The 25,287-nt window shown below is 39.7% G+C and overlaps 1 long non-coding RNA gene across 1 annotated transcript; it reads left to right on the top strand.

Annotated features, from left to right (window-relative positions):
• The first annotated feature begins 21,174 nt into the window (after nucleotides 1–21,174).
• Nucleotides 21,175–22,568, top strand: LOC122054143. Its single transcript, XR_006132580.1, has 3 exons — nucleotides 21,175–21,335; nucleotides 21,494–21,552; nucleotides 22,526–22,568. It is a non-coding gene; the product is annotated as an uncharacterized LOC122054143 (long non-coding RNA).
• Nucleotides 22,569–25,287: the final 2,719 nt, after the last annotated feature.

Genomic DNA, 25,287 nt, shown 5'->3' with positions numbered 1-25,287 from the left:
AAATCAAAAATCCAAATACCCCTTTTTTGCCTTACCTAACTCGCTACCCCCTGTTCTCCTCACTGCCGGCGGCTGGTGGCGAAGGAGGATCTGGTGGTGAGGTCTAGGGCAAAAATGTTTGGCCGGCTAGGAAAAAATTCCAATGGCTGGCAACCGAAGATCGGCAGGGCTCATCTAGGGCTTGCTTCTGCCGTGAATAGGGCGTCTCCGAGAAAAAGGAGGCAAGGCCGGCTGTGAGCTCAAACCTAGGGCACGGCAGAGGAGGAGGTTCGGTGGTGGCGAGAGGTGGCTGTCGGAGAGGGTGTCAGTGCTTAGGCTCGGCGTCGGGTCGGAGTGACGGCGACGCGGCTAGAGCCCGGTGGACCTGGTGGCCGGCGCTCGAAGAAGAGAAGGAAAGGCCGGCTGCCGGCGCTAGGGCACATGTGACGGCTATAGAAGGGGTGGCTCCCGGCGGTGTTGCGCGGGCACAAGCACAGAGAGGAGAAGGCGTCGGCTTCTCCCTTGGTCCGAGGCTTATGCACGCATGGGAGAGGAGAATGAACCGTCGCTTGGTGGCGGTTAGGGCAAGCCGTCGGCGCCGGTTAGGAGGAGAAGACGGCGTCGAAGGTTTAGGGCACGACACGCGCGGGGAGAGGAAAAGAAACGGAGAGGAAAAGGAAAAAGAAAAAGGAAATATAAAATAAACATTTCCTCGCTTAAATGGGTCGCCTAAACAGGCTTTTCCCCGGTCCCGTTTTATCCCCGTTAACTTGTCCGTACGAGCTCCGAAAAATTCCCGAAAAATTTCTAAAAATTCCAAAAAATTCCCTTATTAATATTCGCCTATTTTCCGGTATTTTACAAATGCTCTCATCTCCCGGTACACGATGACGGGGAAAAATCTCTGTCGGCTACCACGCTACGTCACACTACCCATGAGCGGACCAACGGAGCCAAACAGAGTCCAACCGCCTGCCGGCTACCACGCTGCTACACTAAACTAGCGGAGCCAAATAGAGCAGAACCGTCTGCCGGCTACCACGCTGAGTCACCAGACCAACAGAGCCAAACAACAGAACTGTCACACACTTGTCTGATATACCACTAACCCATGAGTGGTGGTGTGTACATATACATGTAACTAGCGATGTGCTCGACAATAATGGAGCAAACTATCGCACAGCATGCAATCATGCGAGATGATGCATGACACTAAACATGGCAATATCCTGAATAGCATAGTAATATCCATATATATAAATATTAAAATGTGTACCATAGGACAATGAATCAAATCAAAGGTACACAGATTAGATAGGATATGAAAAACCCTAGGTCCTGAACATAATATATATCATGGTTGTGTCACTACCCCTATAAACATATATAATCAGATAAGTACTAACATGATGTGTATAACAAATAAACAAACAAGCATGTATCAGATCGGGTAGTGATCAACCGAAGCAAATGAGAAACACAATCATTGCTATATGTTAAAAATATTATTATGCATATCGAATGACATAAAGTCAAAGTACCCGCCTCCAATCGAAAAGTCCAATCTGGTCCAAATACGACGTCGAGATACTCGTCTCGCGTCAAAGTCATGTGTCACGAATAAAAATAAATTTTATTTAGCTACAATTCTTCTAAATAGCTAAATAAAATCTCTAATCCTAAATTAGGGCAAAACCCTAATCATATTACCATCATTCTTCCCACAAGAATTAATCTACGCATGATCATCTATCTAAAATAATCGAATCAAAATCATGACCTATAGCATATATCAAATGCTCTACACCTTACCTTACTTCCTTAAGCGCTCCTGTTAATCCACAGCCAAGGAAGTTTGCTCCAGAAAGGATTAGCTGGAACAATGGAAGTTGCTGGTTGGAATGTTACCAGAACCAAAAACCAGAAACCTCACCTCCTGAAATTCACCTTACTGCTCGGATCTCACTTCACAACCTAGATCCACCGAACCCTACACATGCTGGACCAATCACTAAACGAATCAAAAGAGGAGATCACTAATTCAACCAATCATTCCATAACAACCTAATTCATCTTCCCTCTTCCCCTCTACCGATCAGAGGTGATCAAGGATCCGACAACAGTGCTAGTGCACGGGTGCTCGCGGTGGATCGGTAGTGGCACGACAGTGGCGCTAGTGCACAGGGGAGGGCCGACGACACTGCTGATCGGAGAATAAGAGGAAGAAGCAGTGGGTCGGCGCTAGGGCAGAGGCGTCGTGGACCAAATCCAGAGCAAACTGAAGGGATAGTGGTCGGCATTGAGCAGAGATCCGACGAAGAAGCACTAGCGACGGTGGAATCGGGAGAAAGCCCGGGGTCAACGTCGGCACGAGAAGAGAAGAGAGGGGCTCGGGTAGGAAGAAGAGGAAGAGAGCTTGGCCGAGGGGTTTATTCGTGAGGGGGAGCGGCGGTTTTCCATCGCTGGTTGGGAGAGGGCGGTTAGGGCACAGGGTGGTTTGGCGGCGTCGGGCGCGCGGGGGAAAAGGGAGAGTTCGGCGAAAACAAAGAAAATAGAAAAATAAAATAGATAATTAAATTCAACTTTTCCTCGCTTAAATTAGGTAGCCAAAACAGGCTTTCCCGAGCCCCGTTTTTATCCCCATAAACTCGTCCATACGAGCTCCGAAAAATTCCCGAAAAATTTCTAAAAATTTCGGAATATTCCCTTATTATTATTTGCCCTTTTTCGATATTTTACATTCTCCTCCACTAATAAAAATTTGGTCCCCAAATTTCGTTATCTACCATCAGCAAGTACTAACAACAGGTAATGAGTATAAATGTTGAACGGTAAATTAAATCACATACCTCAAGTGAAAAGATGGGGATATCGAGCTCGGATAGTATCCTCGAGCTCCCAGGTAGCCTCCTCGTCCAAATGATGCTGCCATCCGACTTTAACCAGTCGGATAGTCTTGTTCCGCAACTGACGCTCTTTCCGGTCCGAAATCTGTACCAGAATCTTCTCATAAGTCACATCAGGCTGAAGGGGAACAAGGATATCTGTCAGCACATGTGTCAGGTCAGGTATATATCTTCTCAACATATATATGTGGAATACATCGTGGACGCCTGCCAGGGACGGTGGTAATGCCAGACGATAAGCTACTACTCCAATCCTCTCCAGGATCTGAAAAGGGCCAATGTATCGCGGAGCTAGCTTACCTCCGAGGCCAAATCTCTTCACCCCTTTCGTGGGTGATACTCGCAGAAAAACATGATCACCAATAGCGAACTCCAAAGGTCTACGTCTCCGATCTGCATAACTCTTCTGGCAATCCTGCGCCTTTGACATCCTCCATCTAATAGTATGGACCAACTCTACATCATGCTGAGCTCTATGAGGTCCTAACAGCTGGGCCTCCCCAACCTCATCCCAGAGGGTGGGTGTCTAACAAGGTCTACTATACAACGCTTCAAACGGTGTCATCTGGATAGCCGAATGAAAGCTGTTGTTGTAGGCGAACTCTACCAATGGCAAATGGTCCTCCCAACTGCCTCCGAAATCCAATACATATGATCTCAGCAAGTCCTCTAGAGTCTGAATGGTCCGCTCTGACTGTCCATCTATCAACGGATGGAAAGTTATACTGAAACGGAGCTACGTGCCTAAGGCCTACTGCAGACACTGCCAGAAACGAGACGTGAACCGGGGGTCTCTGTCCGAAATGATAGTCAAAGGGATACCATGTAATCTGATGATCTCCCGGCAGTACAGATCTGCCAATCGATCCAGGGAATCTGTCCTCCGGATCACTAAAAAGTGCGCGGATTTGGTTAATCGATCAACGATTACCCAAATCGCGTCATGGCCTCGTCGTGTCCTCGGCAAACCCACCACAAAGTCCATAGTAATGTGTTCCCATTTCCACTCGAGAATAGGAATCCGCTGAAGTAAACCGGCAGGTCTCTGGTGCTCGGCCTTCACCTGCTGACAAACAAGACATCTAGCTACAAATTCCGTGATGTCTTTCTTCAAACCATTCCACCAGTAGGAACGCCTCAAATCTCGATACATGCGAGTCCTTCCTGGATGGATCGTAAATCGAGAGTGATAAGCCTCCTGAAGTAGCTCCTATAAGACCGGATGAGACTGAGGTACGCATAATCTGCCTCGAAAGTATATAATACCCTCCTCGTCTCGTGTGAACTCGGTCTGCTGCCCGGAAGCTATCTGGCTACCAATGAACTACAAATGCTGATCACCAGCCTGGGCCTCTCGGATCCTCGTCCTGATCGACGACTGAGCAACCATGGTAACAAGAATACCCTGCTCTGTATGTCCCTGCTCCTCAAGGTCTAACTCGGAGAAACCTTGAACCAAGTCTGTAACTGAAACTCGGTGGCAAGCCAAAGTCCCTCTGGACTTTCTATTGAGTGCATCAGCAACCACATTAGCTTTCCCCGGGTGATAGCTAATGGTACAATCATAATCCTTCAGGAACTCTATCCATCTCCTTTGTCGGAGATTAAGTTCCTTCTGGCTGAAAATATATTTGAGACTCTTATGATCAGTGAGAATCTCAAATGTAATGCCGTATAAATGATGCCGCCAAAGCTTCAGAGCAAAGATGATGGCAGCTAACTCCAGATCATGAACTGGGTAGTTCTTCTCATGCTCCTTCAACTGTCGAGAAGCATAGGAGACTACCCTGCCGTGCTGCATCAGAACAATGCCCAAACTCTGAAGAGACGTGTCGGTGTAGAGTACAAATCCATCCTCTCCAGAAGGTAAAACCAAAACTGGAGCCGACACTAATCTCCGCTCCAGCTCCTGAAAGTTGGTCTCGCAATTCTCGGACCACGTGAACTTCACGCCTTTCCTGATAAGGCGTGTCAGTGGCATAGAAATCCGGGAGAAACCCTCGACGAACCGTCTGTAATATCCTGCTAGTCCCAGAAAACTGCAGATCTCCTGTACTGATTTCGGTTGCTCCCAACTGGTGACAACCTCGATCTTCTGAGGGTCTACTGAAATACCTCTGCTAGAGACCACATGTCCCAGAAAACCGACTGAGGATAACCAGAATGCACACTTGCTGAACTTCGCTACAACTGATGTCGTCGAAGAGTCTCCAAGACTATGCGAATATGCTGTGCATGCTCCTCCTCGGAATGCGAGTAGAACAATATGTCATCAATGAAAATGATAACAAACTGATCCAGATACTCCAGAAAGACACGCGGTTCATCAGATCCATAAATACCGCTGGAGCATTGGTAAGCCCAAATGCCATTACCAAAAATTCATAATGACCGTACCTGGTACGGAAATCTGTCTTCTGAATATCAGATTCTCTGACTCTCAACTGATGATATCCGGACCGCAAATCAATCTTAGAATACACTGATGTACCTCTAAGCTGATCAAACAAATCCTCGATCTGTGGTAAGGGGTACTTATTTCTGACGGTCACTGCATTCAGCTGCCTATAGTCAATGCATAATCTCAGTGTACCATCCTTCTTCTTGACAAATAACACCGGAAAACCCCATGGAGAAATACTAGGACGAATAAATCCCTTGTCTAAAAGCTCCTGGAGTTGAACCTTCAGCTCGTTCAACTCTTTTGGTGCCATACGATAAGGAGCTTTCGATGCTGGCGCAGTCTCCGGAATCAGCTCAATAGCGAACTCCACTTGCCTTCAGGGAGGCAAACCTGGTAGCTCCTCTGGAAATACATCAGGGTGTTAGAATGTATACTAAAAGCCTAGCTTTTGGTATAAAACATTTATCTAGAAAAAAGAATCACATTGGTCAAATGTCTACATTTATGATAAATGTAGTTGTTCAATTAATTTATATTGTAGATAACATGGTGTGTGGTGTCACACACAAAAGATCGTGTTATCAGTACCTTATAAATTATAAACAGTAGCTCACGACCAAGATGGAAAGGAACAAACCATTGGATGGTCGTAGTGTAATTAGGTATTAGTTTATCTTAACTATATAATTACACTAGTACACTTAGAGTGTATTGAGTAGGACCATTTTAGGTCGTTCCTTTTATACTGACTTTATGAAGGAACAAAGACCTCAGTTATTATGGAAGTGTGTGCTCTTAATCTTAATATAATAACAAGTACATATATTTGATATTTATTTCTTTAATTTATCAATGGGTGAGATTTAGTTCGATAAATCAATAAGCTCGATAAGTTAGGAAATGATATCACTTATAATGTGCGTTGTTGATTATAGAAGGAAACTGTGTCCTAGTAATCTAGGTTGAGAATGTCCCCAAGAGGAGCTCATAAGGATTGTCATGTTAAACCCTGCAGGTGGACTTAGTCCGACATGACAATGAAGTTGAGTGGTACTACTCTTGGAGCTAGATATTAATTAAGTGAGTTGTCAGTAACTTACTTAATTAGTGGACATTTGTTATCTTAAACACAGGGAGACTAACACACTCATAATAAGAAGGAGCCCAAAATGTAATTTGAGATTGGTGCGGTAGATCAATAATAGTTCTCTAGTGGAATGAATTATTATTGATAAAATTAAGTTGTGTGTTCGGGGCGAGCACGGGAAGCTTAATTTTATTGGGAGACCAAAACCAATTCCTCCTCTCGGTCCCTATCGTAGCCTCTAGTATATAGAGATTTATACCCACCGCATACCCACCTTCTTACTCATCCAATGGGGCCGGCCAAGCTAGCTTGGAACCCAAGCTAGGGTCGGCCAAGACCAAGTGGATGAGCCATGTAGGTGGTCGGCCAAAGCTTGGGTCCCAAGCTTAGGTGGCCGGCAACTAGAATATTAAAAAGGATTTTTATTAAAATTATTTCTTATGTGGATATCATGATTTTAAAAGAGAGTTTAAAAATTAAAAATTTTCTTTTATAGCTTTCTACAAAAGATTAAGAGAAGAGATTAATCTCTTTCCTTATTTGTAGTTTAAAAGGATGGTTTTAATTTTTTGTAAAAACTTTCCTTATTTGTAAATCATCTACATGTTTAAAAGAGAGTTTAAAATTTGAAATCTTTCCTTATTTGTTGATTAAAGGAGGATTTTAAATTTTAAGAAAACTTTCCTTTTTAACCATGTTCATGATTTAAAGAAAGTTTAAAATTAATAATTCTCTTTTATTAGTTTCTACAAAAGATTAAGAAAAGACTTGATATCTTTCCTTATTTGTAGATTAAAAGAGATTTTAATTTTTAGAGATAACTTTCTTTTTATCCACATGTTTAAAAGAAAGATTTTAATTTATTAAATTTCCTTTTTATAAACCAATCATGAAGGGATTAAATTATTGGAGAAATTTTTATAAATTTCCGGAAACAAATTAGGAAGTTTTAATTCTTGTTTTAATTAAAACTTTCCTTGATTTGGGGCTTGAGGTGGCTGATATTTGAAAAAGAAAATTATTTTTAATTAAATAATTTTTCTTTTCAATGGAAAAAGAATTAAGGAAATTTTTATTAAATTTTCCTTATTTGCCAAGACCAAGGATTATAAAAGAGGGGGTAGAGGAGGCTTCAAGGTGAACGACTCTATTCTATTTTTCTTCCTCTTTTCCTTGGTGGTGTGGCCAACCCTTCCTTCTTCTCTTCTTCTTCTCTTTGTGGCCGAACCTCTTCATGCTTATGGAGTTTTAATTGGTGGCCGGATCTAGCTTGAGGAAGAAGGAGAGAAAGCCTACATCCCTTGGAGCTTGGTTGGTGGAAAAGACCTTCATCTTTTGGAAGCTTTGTGCTTGGCCGAAATTTGAAGAAAGGAGAAGGTGCTTTGGTGGTTTCTCATCTAGGAAGATCGTTGCCCACACAACGTCCGAGGTTAGAAGAGGAATACGGTAGAAGATCAAGAGATTTTTCTAAAAGGTATAACTAGTATTTTTTCTTTCCGCATCATACTAATTATTTTTGGAAATAATACTAAATACAAGAGGCACACGATTCTAGAGTTTCGAATTTGTTTTCGATATAGTGTTCTTTTGTTTTTCTTTTGCTTGTGATTTGATTGTTCTTTTCGGTTAACCTAAAGTTATTTTAGGAAATTAAATATTAGCTTTCCATAAAAGGTTTTGTCTAGTCGGTGGTGGTTGTTCCCATATCCAAGAAGGCCATGTGCCTCGCCACGTCAGTACTGGGAACCAATTATGGAAATTAATATTTAATGGAATTAATAACTTAAGGTGACTTGGGTCGAACGTGTTAAGTTCCGCAGGAGATCCAAGTCAAAACCTAAAAGAACAAATAGATTAAGTTTTGGATCAAACGTGTTAAGTTCCGCAGGCGATCCAAAATTTAATTTAAAAGAACACATGGTTGCTAGGAAAAGGTTCAGACCTTTGTACAAAATTTTTGTACAGTGGAACCTCTAGGTTTTCCGAGTAGCAAGCAACAATTGGTATCAGAGCTAGGATTTTGCCTCTGTGTATTTGGTATTAGTTTAATTATGCACATGTCATACATAATTTAGGCAGGTTAATAGTAGGATGTGCTAACTTTGTGGATGCAGGATCCAACTATTATGGCTTATAGTTATTATGTGTGTGATTGGACCCTTGGACATGTAAAGGGCATTTTATTGTGTGTGCATGATTGTATTATAAAATACAGCAGGAGCTGTATTTAGTTTTATTAGGATTTTATTTTTTGATCTAGTTACATGTACATTCCTTTTATGGAATACAGGATCGATGGATGTAAATTTTATTTTATGTTCGATCTAGTTTACATGTACATTTCTTCGAGGAATATAGGATCAAAATGTAAAATTCTATTTATGTCGCGGATCGAATCTTGCAAAGCGTGGAACCTTCTAAGGACCAGAGGCGCAGCGGAACTAGGAGCAAGATGGATCCGGTAGCGGTGGCCAAATATGGCAGCAGCTTGGGATGACAACACACGGAGGACAACTAGAGATAAAAGCCATAATAGTTGAAAATTAGATTTTCTATTTATTGCTTTTATATTGTGTTGTGTGTGCATGTTAGTTTACATATTTAGTAGGCTAGCATAGTTAAAATTCCTCATTTATAAATAACTAAGTGGGAGAGGGATTTTTAAGTAAATCCCATGGTCTCCATTACTGGTTTGTAAGTGATGCAAACAAGCTTGCGCGTTGGCTCTGAGTGCCTTCCTCCATAACGGATGAGCTTGTTTGTGGATTACTAGAACAGACTTCCATTTTTGGATGACTATAGGAAGTTAATTAAGAGCATGTGATCTTCCCCAACGGAAGGGGCATAATCTTATTAATGGACTTAGTGTCAAGTAATGGTCTACACTTAGACACATCTAGTAGTATCCTCCCCATCAGAGTCACTGCTATTATTTGTGTGACCAAATGATACCAACTATTAATCTTATTTGTCAAAAAGTTAGGTTGACAAGATAATAAAATTAATGGGTTAAAACCCTCCTTTTACAAATGTTGAATTTGTATACGTCCACACTAACGTGGCATGCAAAATTCACGGTGTTTGAGGTGTTGGAGAATTTAAATAATATTGTTTGAGGAATCAATATTTTTTTATTCAAAAGTTTTTGACCAAATATTTGATCAAAGACAGATCAACTATTAATTTTATTTCGTCATAAAGTAAAGTTGACGAGATAATAAAATTAATGAATAAAATATCCTCTTCGATTTTGTATACGTCCACACTATCGTGGTATACAAAATTCATGGGGATTTTTAACGAGTTGATCTTGACCAAATATTTTTGTGATTCTTAGGATTTAAAATGTTTGTCAATTCCCTAGTAGTCATACTATAGAAGAGACTTAGTAATCCCAATTGTAATGATTGGAAATAGGACTTGGACATTAAGGTAGACTGTCTTCTTAGAACTAAGAACAATATAGGTGTATTTAATTTATTAGTTGAAACATGTTTAGTGGTGTTATCTACCAGAACCTGGAGTGTAGATACAGATGTCATTAATCATGTCCGTAATTCATTGCAGGATTCCAGGAAACCCGGCAACTAAATGAAAATTAAAACACCGTCTACATGGGCACTACTGTAATAGTGGGAGATGTTTATTTTTGATAAGAATAAAACATGGATTTTGAGTAATTGTCTTTACGCACCAAGTTTAGAAAGAACTAGTTTTCAGTTTCTAAACTATTCAAAGAACTTGATATTCTGCCTTTTAATAACAAAGTTGTTATTAAGGAAAAGAGGGAAGTTATCCGTTCTGGTTGGCAATTTATAAATCCAATAACTCTCACGATGCAACAAATGGAAATTAGTAACACATCTTCTAACTTTAAGAGAAAGTAACCTTCGAAAATGAACCAATTATATCTTTGGCATCTAAGGCTAGGTTATATTAACTTGAGTAGGATTCATTGGTAGCTGATGAACTTTTGGGTTTATTAGTAGTGGAAATCTTTCCAACCTACGAGTCTTACTTGGAAGGAAAAATAACCAAGAAGCTTTTAAGTCTAAGGGGTATGGAGTCAAAGATATATTGGAATTGGTTCATTCAGATTTGTGTGATCCTATGAGCATCCAGGCAAGAGGTTGTTTCAAATATTTCATCTATTTTATAGACAACTATTGAGATACGGATATATTTACTTGATGTGTCGCAAGTCTAAGTGCTTTGATTAGTTCAAAGAGTACGAGGCTGATGTGGAGAAACGACAAAGTAAAAGTATCAAGACACTACGGTAAGATCGTAGTGGCAAGTACCTCTTGGGAGAATTTAGGAGTCATTTAACAGAAGTAGGGATTCAATCCCAACTAACTACACTGGTACACTTCCACAGAATGGTGTAGGAAAAGGAAGGTATAGGACTCTTATGGAAATAAGTAGATTGATGAGTTATTAAGAATATTATCAAAATCATTTTAAGGATATACTCTGGAAACGGGAGTGAATATAGTACCTTCTAAAGTCAGAACTCTCTACTCATATAGAATTGCTGAATAGGCGTAAGCCTATTTCGAAGCATATTCGGATTCGGGTAGTCCAGCACATATGCAGAAGAGAGACAATGATAAGTTGGACAAGAATTCACTTGTTTGTGGGTTATCCTAGTGAAATGAAAGTAGGTTTATAGTCTTAAAAATCAGAAGGTCATTGTTAGCATCAATGACCGATTTTTAGAAAAGGACTATGTAATAAACCATGTGCCCATAAGAAAATTTGTTCTTAAGGAAATAATAAAAGGCATGTCTAATCTAGTACCAACTGTATAAGATGAGATACCACAAGGAAACTGCAACACGTATCACAAATGATACACAATTGCAGAAAGTGCCTTGTCGTAGTGGGAGGGTTGTTAGGCAACCTAAAAAGATTCATGTTTTGGGAGAGTTTTTGGACTCGATCCCTGGAGGACATGAACCTGATCTCCGGACATATGACGAAACACTCCAAGATAAAGATGCAACATCTTGGCAAAGAGTAATGAATAACAGAATTAGAATATATGTATTCTAATAAAATCTGGAAGCTTGTAGAACCACCAAATGGTGTAAAAGCCTTTGGGTGTTAAAAGGTCTATAATAGGAAAAGAGAGATAGAAAGGAAGATAGTAACTTTCAAAGCAAGGCTTAATGAAAAAGAAAACTTTTTCACTGGTAGTCATGCTTAAGTCTATCCGGATTCTTTTATCTATTTGGCAAGTGGATGTCAAGACAGCATTCCTTAATGGAAGTCTTGATGAAAGCATCCATATAAAGCAAGCAGAAGGGTTCATTGCAAAGGGCTAAGAGCATCTTGTGTGCAATCTCAGTCAGTCTATGGACTGAGGCAAAGCTTCAAGGTCTTGGAATATCCGGTTTATCAAAGTAATCCAAACCTATGGATTTATTGAGTAAACGGATAAGTCTTGTGTATACAAAAGGTGTGATGGAAACGTGGTGGTATTTCTTGTACTATACATAGATAGCATTTTTGGTAGTTGGAAACAATATCAAAATGTTGTCAGAAGTAGGGGTATGGTTGTCCAAATAATTCGATATAAAGGACTTGGGAGAATGTATATATTCTTGAGATCAAAGTAATAAGGGATCGCAAGAAAAGAATATTTTACTTATCCCAAGCTTCATACATCGAAAAAATCCTTGCTCGTTTTAAGCATGTAAAACTCCAAAAAAGGTTTCTTACCTTTTCAGGATGGAGTAATTTTATCTAAATATATGTCTCTGTGGACATCAAAGGAGATAAAGGAAATAAAGGCAGTTCTTTATGCTTCGGCTGTCGGAAGCCTAATGTATGCTATGCACGAGATCAGAAATCTGTTTTGCCAAGGGCATAGTTAGCAGATATCAAAATAACCCTGGACAAGGACAGTGAACTGCAGTAAAGCATATATTGAAGTACCTTAAAGGCACTAGAGATTATATGCTAGCTCACAAGGCAGTTAATTTGGTTCTTGTGGGTTGCATGGATTTTGACTTCCAATCGGATAGGAACAATAATAAATCAACCTCGAGATTTTGTGTTTACTTTAGGAGGAAAAGTCATAACTATGGAAGAGTGATAAGCATAGGTGTTTTTCTGGACTCCACCATAGAAGCTGAGTATATGGCAAGCCTCTGAGGTAGCCATAAAAGCTGAATGACTTAATAACCTCAAGATAGACTTAGATATGATTTCTAGTTTGTCTAAAGATTATTACAATTTATTGTAATAATAATGGTGCAGTAGCAAACTCGAAGAAACCATGAATCTATAAGGCAAGTAAACACAATAGAGCGCAAGTACTATCCAATACGAGAAATTGTATAACGAGGAGAAGTTGTTGCCGCCTAGATTGCATCAGATGATAACCTAAGGTCCTTAAGGCAAGAGCTTTTTAAAATGCATGGGAATCAGATGTATGGCAGCAGATATGACAGCTTAGTCTTTTAGTATAAGTGGGAGATTGTTAGAATGTATACTAAAAGCCTAGCTTTTGGTATAAAACATTTATCTAGAAATAAGAATCACATTGGTCAAATGTCGACATTTGTGATAAATGTAGTTGTTAAATTAATTTATATTGTAGATAACATGGTGTGTTGTGTCACACACAGAAGATCATGTTATCAGTACCTTATAAATTATAAACAGTAGCTCAAAAGGAACAAACCATTGGAAGGTCGTAGTGTAATTAGGTATTAGTTTATCTTAACTATATAATTACACTAGTACACTTAGAGTGTATTGAGTAGGACCATTTTAGGTCGTTCCTTTTATACTGACTTTATGAAGGAACAAAGACCTCAGTTATTATGGAAGTGTGTGCTCTTAATCCTAATATAATAACAAGCACATATATTTGATATTTATTTCTTTAATTTATCAATGGGTGAGATTTAGTTCGATAAATCAATAAGCTCGATAAGTTAGGAAATGATATCACTTATAATGTGCGTTGTTGATTATAGAAGGAAACTGTGTCCTAGTAATCTAGGTTGAGAATGTCCCCAAGAGGAGCTCATAAGGATTGTCATGTTAAACCCTGCAGGTGGACTTAGTCCGACATGACAATGAAGTTGAGTGGTACTACTCTTGGAGCTAGATATTAATTAAGTGAGTTGTCAGTAACTTACTTAATTAGTGGACATTTGTTATCTTAAACACAGGGAGACTAACACACTCATAATAAGAAGGAGCCCAAAATGTAATTTGGGATTGGTGCGGTAGATCAATAATAGTTCTCTAGTGGAATGAATTATTATTGATAAAATTAAGTTGTGTGTTCGGGGCGAGCACGGGATGCTTAATTTTATCGGGAGACCAAAACAATTCCTCCTCTCGGTCCCTATCGTAGCCTCTAGTATATAGAGATTTATACCCACCGCATACCCACCTTCTTACCCATCCAATGGGGCCGGCCAAGCTAGCTTGGAACCCAAGCTAGGGCCGGCCAAGACCAAGTGGATGAGCCATGTAGGTGGCCGGCTAAAGCTTAGGTCCCAAGCTTAGGTGGCCGGCCACTAGAATATTAAAAAGAATTTTTATTAAAATTATTTCTTATGTGGATATCATGATTTTAAAAGAGAGTTTAAAAATTAAAAATTTTCTTTTATAGCTTTCTACAAAAGATTAAGAGAAGAGATTAATCTCTTTCCTTATTTGTAGTTTAAAAGGATGGTTTTAATTTTTGGTAAAAACTTTCCTTATTTGTAAATCATCTACATGTTTAAAAGAGAGTTTAAAAGTTGAAATCTTTCCTTATTTGTTGATTAAAGGAGGATTTTAAATTTTAAGAAAACTTTCCTTTTTAACCATGTTCATGATTTAAAAGAAAGTTTAAAAATTAATAATTCTCTTTTATTAGTTTCTACAAAAGATTAAGAAAAGACTTGATATCTTTCCTTATTTGTAGATTAAAAGATATTTTAATTTTTAGAGATAACTTTCTTTTTATCCACATGTTTAAAAGAAAGATTTTAATTTATTAAATTTCCTTTTTATAAACCAATCATGAAGGGATTAAATTATTGGAGAAATTTTTATAAATTTCCGGAAACAAATTAGGAAGTTTTAATTCTTATTTTTAATTAAAACTTTCCTTGATTTGGGGCTTGAGGTGGCCGGCCATTATATTTGAAAAAGAAAATTATTTTTAATTAAATAATTTTTCTTTTCAATGGAAAAAGAATTAAGGAAATTTTTATTAAATTTTCCTTATTTGCCAAGACCAAGGATTATAAAAGAGGGGGTAGAGGAGGCTTCAAGGTGAACGACTCTATTCTATTTTTCTTCCTCTTTTCCTTGGTGGTGTGGTCGACCCTTCCTTCTTCTCTTCTTCTTCTCTTTGTGGCCGAACCTCTTCATGCTTATGGAGTTTTAATTGGTGGTCGGATCTAGCTTGAGGAAGAAGGAGAGAAAGCCTACATCCCTTGGAGCTTGGTTGGTGGAAAAGATCTTCATCTTTTGGAAGCTTTGTGCTTGGCCGAAATTTGAAGAAAGGAGAAGGTGCTTTGGTGGTTTCTCATCTCGGAAGATCGTTGCCCACACAACGTCCGAGATTAGAAGAGGAATACGGTAGAAGATCAAGAGGTTTTTCTAAAAGGTATAACTAGTATTTTTTCTTTCCGCATCATACTAATTATTTTTGGAAATAATACTAAATACAAGAGGCATACGATTCTAGAGTTTCGAATTTGTTTTCGATATAGTGTTCTTTTGTTTTTCTTTTGCTTGTGATTTGATTGTTCTTTTCGGTTAACCTAAAGTTATTTTAGGAAATTAAATATTAGCTTTCCATAAAAGGTTTTGTCTAGTCGGTGGTGGTTGCTCCCATATCCAAGAAGGCCATGTGCCTCGCCACGTCAGTACTGGGAACTAATTATGGAAATTAATATTTAATGGAATTAATAACTTAAGGTGACTTGGGTCGAACGTGTTAAGTTCCGCAGGAGATCCAAGTTAAAACCTAAAAGAACAAATAGATTAAGTTTTGGATCAAATGTGTTAAGTTCCGCAGGCGATCCAAAATTTAATTTAAAAGAACACATGGTAGCTAGGAAAAGGTTCAGACCTTTGTACAAAATTTTTGTACAGTGGAACCTCTAGGTTTTCCGAGTAGCAACCAACACAGGGTACTCTCGGACTACTGGCACATCGAAGAACTGCGAACTACTTCTGTCGTCAGTACTAATCAAAGATAGCAGAAAACCCTGATAACCATGTGACAACAGCTTCTGAGCCTGGATCACCGAAATGATCGATATGTCATTGTCTCTGATGATATTGAAATCCCACGAGGGTTGGTTTGGAGTTCGGAATGTGACCACCCTCGTTTGGCAATCAACAGTGGCATGATATGTTGACAAACAGTCCATGCCAAGAATAATATCAAAATCGACCATTTCCAATACTAAAAGATCTACCATAAGTATCATGTTGCCAAAGTCTAACGGGCAACCTCTGACCTCCTGAGTGACATCCAATGTATCACCGGACGGTAGAGAGACGGTCAGTCGCTACAGTCTAATAGTGGGTAATCTACCAATCTCCCGCATAAAGGTACAGAATATAAATGAATGCGAGCTACCAGTATCTATCAGCATATCAACAGATAATGCATAAATAGAAATCGTACCGCGGAAAACGGATCTGTCGGCTCGCTACACATCCTCTCTAGTGACCGCATGAATACACCCAGTCTCTGGCGGAGGAAAAGGTGGTAACGCTGTCTGCGACTACTACGTCTGGGCAGGAGCCTGCCACTGAGGTGGTGCTGGATACTGTGCCAGAGAAGTCTGAGAGGGTGGAGACTGATACTGTACCGATGGCTGGGACTGCGTCTAATACTGAGCCTGTGGCTGGGGCTACAGCTGATACTACCCCTGAGTCAGATAATGAGGTCCCGAAACGGAGCTCTGGGGTACTATAGGAGTATTGGGGTACTCCTGTCCGAGCATGCCAAATGCAGCTGCTGCAGGGGGAGCAATCGGTTGCTGGCCATGCGAAGGTTGGGCTCTTCGCCCTCCTCGATAAGTTCCGGACTGACTGAACTGTCCTCCATGACCAGACCCTCCTGAAGTCATATGCTGAGTCGAAAGCAAACTGACTGTCCCAGAGAGCAGGCTGGGGTGATGTGATCTCTGGACCCACATCTGAAAAAGTGAATGTCGCTGGCGGGTTGTTTCTGGTTCTGCTGTGGAGACCGAAAACATCCTGAGGAAGACTGCCCTGACTTCTGAGGCCTACGAAATACCCCAGAAGTACCCTAACCTGGCCGACTGCGACCGCTCTACTGCTGTGTGCCTGTGGCTGCTGGATCTGTCCAGACGTCTGACCAGGCTGCTTTCTTTTTCTGTCCGGAAACGCTCTCTGCTGAGCTGACTCAATCATGAGGGCTCTGTCCAACGTCTCCAAATAAGATGCACAACCAAGACCGGCAAGCCTTACTTTCAAATGGCCATCCAACCCCTGAATGAACTGTTGCATACTTGAACTGTCCTCAGCAACTAGCTCTGGACAAAATCTGGCCAATCTGTCAAACTCTGCATTATACTCTGTCACCGACCGGTTGTTCTATCGCAGACTCAAGAAATCCTGCCGGTGAGCCATCTGATAAGCTCGTGGAAAGAAGCGGCTCTCAAAAGCCTCTCTGAATCTGACCCAAGTGATGTTCTGCTCGCCGATGATGGAACGCTGAGTAACCCACCAAGTGTCGGCCTCGTCCCGTAAGTGAAAAGCAGCTAGCTCTGCTTTCTCCCACTCAGAGCAAGCCATATAGAAGAAAGTGTGCTCCATAGTCTCTATTCATGACAGAGCCACACTCAGATCAAGGTCTCCTCGGAAGAGTGTAAATCGACTCTTCATCGACACTGCTAATGCTGGGATCCGAGCTCGTGCTGCGACAATGCCAGTGAGATGTGTTGGAACGGCTGACTGAACTGGCGAACCCACTGGAGCTGGTGCTACAGGTGGTACCGCTGAATAGACGGGGGAGATACTCCCGGTGCTGCTGTATAAACTGGAGCATATGCCGCCGGTGGCACTGCAGGGTTAGCATAGGTGGCAGCGGCTGGATGTACGGTAGGTAGTGGTACCGGATGTGGAGCAACCAGTATCGCTGGTGCAGGTGTTGCGGGGTATACAGTAGGTACTGGGGGCACATGTGCCACTGGTGTCGGGTACACGGTAGGTCCAGGTGGCGGTGGTGCCGGGTACGCCGTAGGCTGGGCCGGAGCAGGTGAGGGGTATGCCGGTAGTACCCCCGGTGGTACCGTAAATACGGTAGAAGTGGGTACAGTCGGTACAACTGAGGTAGGTACCTCTAAAGGAGTCATCGGGATCTGAGAGCCCGACGCGCCTGCAGTATCCTGAGTCTGTCCCTGACTGACAGGCTCAACCCCAGTAGACATCTCTGGCAAGTCCAGAGATCCCAAGGTCCTCGTATGTGGCCGTCCAGAACCACATCTCGCAGCAATACGTGTAGATCTCCTCATATCTGTTAAGTTATATAACAGATATTACTACAAGTATAACAATCATAAAATAAACATCATACCTATTTGTCATCTGGAGATGTTCCGTCGCTGTCCAATCCCCTTTTTCCTCGGAATTCCGTACAAAAAAATCATCGAAAATCCATATAAATCCGAAACGGAAGTCCGAAACATAAACATAAGGGAAATCCGTGCTAATCCGAAATCAATACCCAGTTTGACTCACAAACTTGAGCTAACCCAAATATCCAGAACACCAAAAGCAGGTATCATAACCCGCTCTGATACCAATAAATTGGTATCAGATAAATCTTGAAATCCGTAACACGATAAATAACAAGTATCACCAACCTGGCTCTGATACCAAATAAATTGGTATCAGGTTATCCCAAATATCCAAAATACAAAAACAAAGGATCGTATAACTTGGCTCTGATACCAAATAAATTGTCATGCCCCGTAGGAGTCCATGTCCGAAGAAATTTCGGCAACATCTCCCCTGTACGGCGGACAATCTGAAACTTTCTACATCGCCCCCAGGGCCACATATACATCGGCCAACATGGTCAAAACAATAAATAAACAACAATCACACATCCAACATCCACGTAGTTTAATAGTAAACAACTAAAAAGCAATGATAAGAAGACTAAAAAATAACCATACTCAACTACACTCATAAAGCACAAAACTGATGTCCTACTTCACTACACTCATAAAGCTCAAATCCGACGATAAAATCAACTTATCTCTTCTGCCGTCTAGGCAGGCATGTAGTAAAACAAATCCAAATAAGCTCATCGACAGTATCCATACACTACAAGAATTTCTAGATTTAACCACACCTAATAGACAACAATTTTTCAAGAAATTGTTGTCTTTTCCATTTAACAACGGTTTTATTGAAAACTGTTGCTGTTCACCATAATATTTTTTAAATAACAATAGTTTTTCAAAACACTGTTGTCTAATGTGTGTCAAAGATAACGGTTTTAAAAAACTATTGTCTTTTAGTGTTGCTTATGTGATAATATACAACAGTTTTATTAAACTGTTGTCTATTGAATGTTGTTGAATCCTAAAAACACAACAGTTTTTTTAACTTCATGAAAAAAATCTAAAACCCACTTCTCTGTGACTCTTCAAACGAACAAAAACCTATCTCCGACTCCTCCTTCGCGACTCCTCCGCGAAAGACGCTCCTCCTCCAAATTTGACTTTATTTGGAGGTCAAATGATGGAGATCAAACAGAATTAATATGGGTCATTGATCCAGATCAAGAGAAATCTTCCTCCTTCATTCAGATCTAAGTCATCCAACCCTCCATCCAGATTTGAAGCTACATGGACCATTGGATCGAAGCAAGAAGGCAACTAGATCCGCACCACTCATCTCTCATCACGATCTTTTCCCTTTCATTTTTTTGCTAACCTAAAACTTTCCCTTCCCGCAGCGATCGCATTTCCTCTCCGCAGCACAACACGATCTTCTTCCATCGCCGACAAGGAGGCCACTGACGAGGGGGCAGGCGACAAGGTTGGGCGTCGACTGCTCGAGAGGTGGCTACTGAGGCTCAGTCACCAGCATGAAGCAGCCGTTGCCTCGCTTCGCTTGTAGGCGGTTCACGAGCGGCTACTTGAACGGCGAGGTAACCCTTTCTTCCTCTCGTTGCGGCAATCCACAACAAGATCCTCGAGGTCGCTCATGGCCACCTTGCACTTACGCGACTTGTTCTCTGCTAACTAGAATGCTGCCCGCACCTTGCCTCCTCTGCCACTCCTTCGCACCACCCGTGACCTAGCTTCCTCCGCCACTTCTCCCGTCGCCCACACCTAGCCTCCTCCGCCACTCCTCCGCCCACTCATCATCATCATCATCATCCAATTCTTCAACTGTTAGTGTATATCAAATCTACGGTAAGCTTTAAGATCTGCGTCTTTATTGGAGATTCCATCGGTTGCAAGTTAGGATCCAGCTGTGGTAGGGGTCTGTTGCCATAGTGACCATTTTAGGTTTGCAGAATCAGATCTTCCAATTACGAACAAACTCATTAAGGTTTGTTTTCTTATCCATATTTCTTATTCTTAGGGTCATATGAACATGACTTTCTCTGAATGACCTTAAAGTAGATTTGTTTCAATGACAATGATTCATCATTTTGTATTCTTACTTATATTTTGAATTTTGATACTTACTAATATATCTAGGTTCACCAACATATACACTTTCACTTATATTTGCAAATTATAGTTGAATGATGTTTGAGGAATGACTTTTTAGTCGATAATGCATTGGTCTTAGAATGCATTGATATGGTATTTATCCAAGCCATATTGTCCAGTGTTTGCTTTGTTCTATCCAAATAAACTTTCAATTTCTTTAAAATACAGCTAGATTCATTTTTAGAATTCATTGGTTATTCTTTTGAGATTTTTTCTCCTCACTTTGATGGCTGATATATGACTTTTCTTCCATAAAGCCTTTCATTCCATTCATAGGGATGGCAAACATCATCCACAAGTGATGTGGAATATGAATGAGAAGAATTTTATGCCTCACTTGGCTTCATCTTGGTTTGTGCTACTCATTGTTATAGATTTAGTGAAATATAATGTATTTACAATTTTTGCCTCATTTAGACTATTTTTTTCATATATATATATATAGCACAAGATAGGGAAGTGGCTAATAGTTCTTCTTACTTAACCTACACTATTGTTATCCTTATATCCAAGCCTAATATGATTCTACATTAAATCCACAGATGAGATTGTTGGTGTGTGTTAAGTTCAAATACATTGTTATTTTGCTTCTCAGCTATTCAATTTCTAAACAGCGAAATGTTTCATAATTGGATTTTTGAAAGTCATGTATCAACACATGCATGGATGGAAGGTGTTATCATGTTCTTTAATCCGTCTAGTACCTTGCTATCATGGTTATGTATATTTTCCTTTTATAGATTCGTTATGCATTTGAACTTTTGACAAATGCTTTATGGAAGAGAGATTATGACCTTTTTGGCATTGATGAACACTCTGAATCCTTTCTTGTTGGAGAATTTCAAGTTTTAGTTACTAGTATGGTATGTTTTTTTTACTCAATATAGAATGATTTGTTGTTGACAAGTATCCCGTCTTTGGCTTTAGCATGTCAGTAATAATTCATCCATTTCTCAGAGATCAAACTCCCAATTATTAATTCATCTTCACTTGGTATGTTCATTGTTCTACTGATGCAAAAATGTCAGCATGTGCATATGAGGTGTGTAAGCCTTTATGTAGAAGAATTGATTAGCAACTTTTATGATTGCAGTTAGGTATGCTGAGTGATATGATATGTAGAAGAATTGATTAGCAACTTTTATGATTGCAATTAGGTATGCTGAGTGATATGACCAAAGTTCATTTCTATTGTCGGGAAATCAAAGCCTTCGCTCATACAAGTAAGTTTTTGCAATTCAAAATATTTTCCATTGATTAAAGGAGCACACATGATAAGTTTGGTTTCTTAATTACTTCTTTTAATACTACAAGAAATTATACAAATGATGTATGCCATGTATAGAAACATGATATCTTCTTTTTGGAACTCATGATTTAGGTTTATTCTGGAAGCCTTCGCTGTGCTCATGCAATTCATCAGTGCTTGGAAGAGGAGAGGTATGTACTTGGCTTTCAACAACATTCAATATTAATTGATACTTTATCTACGTGTTGGTTCCTCCATTCATTGCCTGGAAAAATAATATATATATGGATTCATTTAGATTTTAACAAATATTGGTGCAGTAAGAATCTTGTATTTTCTTTTAGGCATATTTTCTACCTTATGTGTACCTTTTTTTGTGTCAACCTTTGATGTTTCTATGTGGTGCAGTAAAGTACCATGTCTATATATATTCCTAATGGCAAGTGAGGTCAACAATCTAATACTAATTTTTGTTGATATTACAATAACTTAATGTCATGTATTGTAATCCACGATGTTGCTTAGGAGTAAACATTGCTTTATTTACAAAGTTCATTGCAACAAGTGGTCGCCATAAGGTACTGACTGCCAACAAATAGAATTGTGGGGACAACTACTTAAAATGTTATGCCAAGTAGATTTTTAATGTTTCTTTTAATTTAGAATATATCACAGTGAAAAAAATAACAAACTTTGTTAGCCAGTTTTTGTTATATACTTTGCAAACTCTAAAGCTCTATATTACTGGAGACTAGCTAGACTTGTTGTTGTTGAATTGGATTAAAATCATATAATTTTTATTTTCACAGGAAGTAAAAGGGTGTTTAGAAGATGCACAAGTAGAGAAGATTTGATCCAACAAAACAAGATACTTTGACATATATATGTGTGATATATTGTTATGGGCACTATTTAGTTTTGTAAACTTCGATGTTTGGATGTTGATGTTTGGTACTTTAATGATGTTTGGATTGTAGGTTCTTGATCAATGATATTTTGTAGATAACTTGAACTGAAATTGAGGTATGCAGTAATTTTAGTTTGTGCCTAGAAAGAAGTATTGTTATCATATTCAATTGTGTACAGCGTCTTTGTCATCATCATCTTTATGCCATTTACTCCTGGGAAATGACTTAACTTGCAATCATATGCTATTTACCTCAGGGAAAAGATAATGACCATACCTAGAAAGGAGAAGAAAAGAAAAGCTAGGAGGGAGGAGAAAGCAGAAAAGGCTGCAGTTCTCGATATGGTGTTTAGAAGATGCACAGGTAGAGAAGATTTGATCCAACAAAACAAGATATTTTGGACTTCATATCACTACAAAAAAATTTGACATTAGGATCGAAATATTACAGCGGTTGATGAAACGGTTGTAAAAGCAAACCCAATAGAATTGGTCAAGTATAACTGCTCTTAAAACCGCTTCAATTGAGTTTTTTTGAAGCGGGTGGTAAATCGTTGCTATTGGACACATATAGAACCGGTTATTAGAACCATTCCTATAAGTTCCCTTTAGAAGCGGTTCTAAACCGCTTCTAAAGGTTACATACGACCGCTTCTAAAGGGTACATACGAGATTAATAAAAAAAACATGCTTGCATCTCATATTATTTTCACAATTCCAACAAACCTTTCTATTTCGATGACCCTCTTTGTTCCAATGACCTTCTCTTTTCTATCGACCATCTATGTTCCAGCAATCCTCTCTATTCTAGCGACCCATCAGATTAATTGCACCCTAGCATCATCCTTCAACATCCACATCATAAATCACCTTTGATTTTATTTCTCGAGGTAATTTCTTGGTTTAGTTTTCGTATGGTGACAATGTTATTATATGTTAATGGTGATAAAAATTATAATCGATTAGGGTTTAATTTGTGTTTCGGTAGATTTGTAAATTTTTCCAATAAATCCCTTCATTTAATTTATCTTTTTCTACAAGTTATCCGTATTATTTTCCAAGTTTATTATTGTAATTTTTCAAATATATGATGCTAAGCTTCATTTTCAAATTTTTATTCTCTAAGTTGAATAATATCACGAATTTCTCATAAGACCATTAGCATATATTTATATATATATATATATTGAAATCTTTCTATTTATATATTTAAAATTTTATATTTAAGAATTGTATTTATATATGTGTTTGTTGAATTCTTTGAAATTTTATCTACGAAGTTTCTTTAATTTTGATAAATCTTGTTTCAATGTGTTAACTTTTATAAATTATTGAACAACATCAAATTATACAGAAGTAATGGATGAATGGCTGCGTCACATGGCAGTTTTGAGTATCGGGTGGAAATCCTATATTTTTTACGTTATGTATTTGGCGATGCAACTCCAGAAGTCACGAGACCATGCCCTTGTTGCAAATGTATAAACTCATTGAGTCATGATCGTGAGACACTACATAAACATGATCGTGAGACACTACACAAACATCTGATGATAAATGGTATCTTACAAGATTATCGCATCTGAAATTTTCATGGAGAAAAACTAATTGTACCTTAAATAAGAATATGATTTTTGGTAAGAGTAATGCATCAAACTAAATGTGAGAATAAAAACATGATCAATTGAACAAATATGGACAAAACAAAATATACTTTTTAGCGTTTCATATTGAAAATTTAATTTGATCCGATATAATTTAGACCTATGCATGTTGACAAAAGTTTGCAACAACACCTTTGTGTACCCGAGTTTCAGTCAGGGCGGGAAACAGACGATTTTGGGAGACTGAAGGCGAAAATTAGGAAACCTCCGCTTTCCCTCTCTTTGTCCTGTGGAAACTCTAGGCGGTCCGAAACCCTTCAGCTCTGCTTCGCCCCGTCGCCGATGGTGCTCGCGGCGGAGGAGTTCTTCCATGAGGAGGAGGTCGAGCACCCCATGCGCTAGCTGTCGCTCGGTCGAGTGTACTCCTCCTCTGTTCCCTGCGTCCGCCCTAGCGGATCCTCCTCCGTCGCGTCCAAGAAGGTGAAGGTCAGGATGACCGACGAATCGGCGAGCGGGGGCGAGGAGGCAGGTTGGAAGGATAAGCCCTCGGATATCGGGCCTGTGGGAATGTGCAATGGTGACGCCGCGAAGCCGTTACTGGTCTACCAGCGGAGGGCTACGCGGCCCTAGATCGAATCGGGTTCGGAACAGTCGGGTGAGGTAGATGATAAGGGGAGGCTCGACGTCGCGGCTGAGTCGCTCGGGGATGTGAGGATTGTTAAGGCGAGGACATGTATGAAGTACGAATTGTTTAGGTTGGGATCTGGTTCCGGTTCTTTGGGCAGTATGTCCGGGTTGCGATTGCGATCAAATGAAGGTTGTAAGAGGGTCAATTTTTCTGAGGCGAGAAAGAACGTTCATGGTCCTCAGAAGGATTCTTCTAGGTGGAGCAAAGTGAAAAAATGGGTAGAGTGAGTTCTTCTTCGCCACTATGCCGATTATTTAATACTGAATTGTGTTTCATGGGAGAAGTTGAATTGTTTTTCTCTTGGATTTTTTAGCAGCAGTATGTACTTAGGTGCTTCCTCTGTTCTTGTAGGTTGGAAATTGAAGGCGTAGACCCGCATGCATTGATTGGGTTGGAATGCAAGGCAAGTAATTCCCATGACTGTCTGAGTATCCGACTAAATGATTTTTTGTGGATATCAGCTTTTAACTGAGCCTTTTCAGGTTCTCTGGCCTATAGATGGTGATTGGTACAAGGGTTCCATCACGGAGTACAATTCAGACACCAAGCAGCATAGAGTATGTATTGAATTTTGTCTAGTCAATTGTTCATTAATCTCCTAACACCTCCCGAAGACCATCAATCTGGAAGCTTCACCTTTTGCTTGTTGTACATCGTTTCTCTTGTTTAGTTCTTTCATGGTATTCCGTTAAATGAAATAAGGAGCCTGTGATATGTTCTAGTTCGC

Source organism: Zingiber officinale, chromosome 3A (genome assembly GCF_018446385.1).
Source record: "Zingiber officinale cultivar Zhangliang chromosome 3A, Zo_v1.1, whole genome shotgun sequence".
Lineage (NCBI taxonomy): Eukaryota > Viridiplantae > Streptophyta > Magnoliopsida > Zingiberales > Zingiberaceae > Zingiber > Zingiber officinale.
This window is presented reverse-complemented; position numbering and strand designations above follow the sequence as displayed.